Source organism: Spinacia oleracea, chromosome 6, assembly GCF_020520425.1.
Source record: "Spinacia oleracea cultivar Varoflay chromosome 6, BTI_SOV_V1, whole genome shotgun sequence".
Lineage (NCBI taxonomy): Eukaryota > Viridiplantae > Streptophyta > Magnoliopsida > Caryophyllales > Amaranthaceae > Spinacia > Spinacia oleracea.
This window is the reverse complement of record NC_079492.1, coordinates 39,241,285-39,245,312: the sequence shown is the minus strand read 5'-3', so window position 1 is coordinate 39,245,312 and position 4,028 is coordinate 39,241,285. Positions and strand designations below refer to the sequence as shown.

Genomic DNA, 4,028 nt, shown 5'->3' with positions numbered 1-4,028 from the left:
CTCAACCCTTGTGTCAGCTTCCTTCTCTTTAACCACATTCTCACTTTCTCTTGGCACAGCACCACTTACAGATACTTCAACCCCTTCCTCTATAGTCATAGGTGGCCCATCATACTCATATCCACTCCGCAAAGTGACATCATTTACAGACTCTCTGGTCACAGGCTGTGAAGGGAGTTGACCCTTGGGTCTCTCTGCGAGAGTAGTACCCATTTGTGCCAACTGTTTATCCATGATCTTGTTATGAGAAGTGAGGGCATCGATTTTGGCATCCTTTTCGCTCAGAGACTTCTGCAATTCTAACATCATATTCCGCATCTCAACAAGCATGGGATCAGGCTGTGTGGGTTGAGGCTGTGGAGGAAAGCCAGGTGGTCCACTAGGCTGCGGGTTGTAGTTACTTCGCGGTTGGTAGGGCTGCTGTGGTGGTGATTGGTAAGGTTGTTGTGGTGGTGGAGGGTGTTGAATCTGGTGGGGGTTCTGAACATTAGTACTCCTATATGATAATAGGGGGTTGTTTTTATACCCATCATTGTATGAGTTGGAGTACGGATTGTTCTGCTTGTAGGCCTGGAATGCATTGCATTGTTCAATAGTGCTCCTACATTCCGGTGCATAATGACCTTGCATCCGACAACTATTACAGACATTGGCCAACTGAGCACTCATTGCGGCGACACTAGCTTGTTGGGTGGCTTGGGAAGATGCGTTTTGCATATTATCCATCTTGTGATGTAGGGCAGTTAGCTGAGCAGTAAGCTGTTCAATAAAGTTCATCTCATGCTTAACACCACGATCGGAAAAACCTCTAGGATTCCCATATTAGGCACTATGGATGGCTATCTCCTCAATCACCTCTATAGCTCTAGGCACCTCCAGTTGCATAAATCTCCCACTGGCAGCTGAATCCAAAAGACACATAGACTTATTACCCAGACCATTATAGAACTGCTGAACCAGGAACCAGTCCTCCAAACCATGGTGTGGGCACTCTCTTTACAAGTCCTTGAATCTTTCCCAAACCTCGAACAAACTCTCATCTTCTTGTTGAGAGATACCTAATATCTGTCCCCTTAGACGAGCTGTCTTCTCAGGTGGGAAATATTTAACATAGAATGCAAGGGCCAAAGAATTCCAATAGATGATTTTCATAGTTGCGCGGTTGAGACTATTAATCCATAGCTTTGCCTTCCCACTCAATGAAAATGGAAAGAGTATCTCCATAGTCTGCTCCGGTGTTAAATTCTTCTGCTTAATGGTGGCACAATACTGAATGAAAGAATGAATATGGAGATTAGGATCTTCACCCTTTTCCCCACCGAATTGGTGTCTCTCGATCATGTTTATCAGCTGGGGTTCGATCTTGAAATTCTCGACCGCAATGGAAGGCATGATTGCCTTGGGGAGCATAGACAGGCTTGGTTTAGAGTAGTCTGTAAGCCTTGGCACAAGTGGGGGTGGCGGTGGTGGTGCTTGGTCACCCATCTCTAAATCTGTATGGAATAGATTTTTAATCAGATAGTCGGATTCAGAGTCAGAATAGTCTCTCAACTGTTTAACGAATCTACGCCGTCTACGAAAGGTCCGTTCAGGTTCAGGATCGAACGAAGTTAGATCGCTGGTTTGGACAGTCCTGGGCATAAACAAGCAAAAATTAGAAAACAGTCGTGAGATCCGGCCTCAAGGAACGGGAGTCCCTTGAGAAGTAACAAACAATAATCTAGAAAAACAATTAATAACAGAAAATAAAACCGTTTCCCCGGCAACGGCGCCAAAATTTGATAGGCTAAAGTCGTATCACCTAATCAAAAATAACCTAAGGTCCACTAGCTAGGTAGCAAGGGAAGTCAGGATGGAATCCACAGGGAGACAGGCGTTCTTTCTACTATTAATTAATTAAACTAAACTATTGGGAACAAGATTTGGTTGATTGTTTGTAAACTAATACTACGAACGATAATTAAATAAGTATGAATCAAGATATTAAGGGAATCTAGGGCATAGGTTCACCAGCAATTAACAATCCAGGACAATGAACAATCACGATAATCAACAACGTAATTAATTAGACTAGCATGCTCTCTCGAATCAATACTAGTCATAGACTTAGAATTAACGGGCTCTCGCTACTTATCAATCCCAATTCTACCTATTGACACAAGCCTAAACATCAAATTGCATCTCTCGAACTTTAACTTGATATTGCATAACTACACAATTAAACCTGCGCAAATCTAATTGAATAGTGGAATAAACCAATCAATAGGAATTAATCACAATGTCAATAATCACAATTATTCAAAATCCCATCATATTAATTCATGGATCCCCAAACCCTAGAAATTAAACTACTCACACATATTATCAATAAACAAAGCAAGCATATTAATTGAAAGCATAATTGAAACAAAGTAATAAATCAAAGTAAGAAAATATTACCTAATTGAAGAACAATGGAATACTAAAGTTTGAACTTTTAATTGGAAATAAAACTAAGTGTTGGAACAATTGGAGACAAAACTAAGCTTAGGAAAATAAACTAAGTGTTTGAAACTAGAAAATAAGGTGTCACTAAAATATAAGGGGCTAGTATTTATAGTTTGCCCAAAATAGAGCCCAAAATCGGAAATAAAAACTCGCGAAATACGCTGGAGGTTGGCGTCGCCCGATCGGACGGAGCTTCTCCCGATCGGGCGATGTGCTCGATAGTCGGCCCGGTCGGGCGAAATTCCGCCCGATCGGGCTGTTGCAAAATGCCTAGAACAACGCCCAGAATGACCGCCCGATCTGGATCGGGCGAAGCCCGCCCGATCGGGCGCGTGTTGAAACTGCACGATCCTCTATCTTCAGAACATCATATCTCCTTCGTTTTTTGTCGGAATTAGGCGAGTGATCACTTGTTGGAAAGCTATGGAAGTCTAGAATCCAACCCATTTCGAATTACATCATTTTGAGTTGTAGAACTTTAGTTATGCTTAAAATAGTAGACTATAGTCATTTTTGTACTTCCTTCGTTATTCGCTTTGCTTCAAAACTCTTCAAACTTAATGTTTGTGCTCTCGAAAGTACATAATCTCTTGTATTGATTCAAATGAGTAGGAAATGCACAAAAATATGCTAATTCCTACAATGATGAACCTGAAACTACAAACACACTACAAGGAGCACATTAGTACTAAAAATCGCTCCGAAGAGCTCATTTGAGATCAAAAAGTACTAAGGGACGGGGGTAAAAACTCTATATAAAACACACATATCAGTAGCCCACAAGGATACATTTGTCAGATTTTGGATGAAGTTTATCTGAAATTAATCTTTTGACGTATACTTCACATCCCCGAATCTTAAGAAAAGACACTTTTGGAGGCTTTCCAAACCATAACTCATATGGAGTCTTTTCAACAGCTTTAGACGGAGCTCTATTTATAGTGAGTGCAGCTGTATTTAGTGCATGTCCCCAAAATTCTATTGGAAGTTCGGCCGGACCCATCATTGATCTAACCATGTCTAGCAAGGTTTTGTTCCTCCATTCCGACACACCGTTCCATTGTGGTGTTCCAGGAGGAGTCAATTCTGATAGAATTCCACATTCTTTCAGATGGTCATCAAATTCATAGATCAGATATTCACCGCCTCTGTCAGACCGCAGTGCCTTAATCTTCTTGCCTAATTGATTCTCTAATTCACTCTGAAATTCCTTGAATTTGTCAAAGGATTCAGACTTATGCTTCATTAGGTAGACATAACCATATCTACTGAAGTCATCAGTGAAAGTGATAAAGTAGCTGAAACCACCTCTAGTATTTGTACGCATTGGTCCACATACATCTGTATGGATTAAACCCAATAGTTCAGTTGCTCTTTCTCCAACTTTAGAGAAAGGTTGCTTTGTCATTTTGCCAAGTAAACATGATTCGCACTTACCATAATCCTCTAAGTCAAATGGTTCTAGAATTCCTTCCTTTTGAAGTCTTTCTATGGGTTTCAAGTTAATATGGCCTAATCGACAATGCCTAAGATAGGTGAGA

General features: G+C 40.9%; 1 non-coding gene across 1 annotated transcript; it reads left to right on the top strand.

Moving 5' to 3' along the window:
• The first annotated feature begins 973 nt into the window (after positions 1-973).
• On the top strand, positions 974-1,080 carry LOC130464577 (small nucleolar RNA R71). Its single transcript, XR_008924967.1, has one exon. It is a non-coding gene; the product is annotated as a small nucleolar RNA R71 (small nucleolar RNA).
• The last annotated feature ends 2,948 nt before the right edge of the window (positions 1,081-4,028 follow it).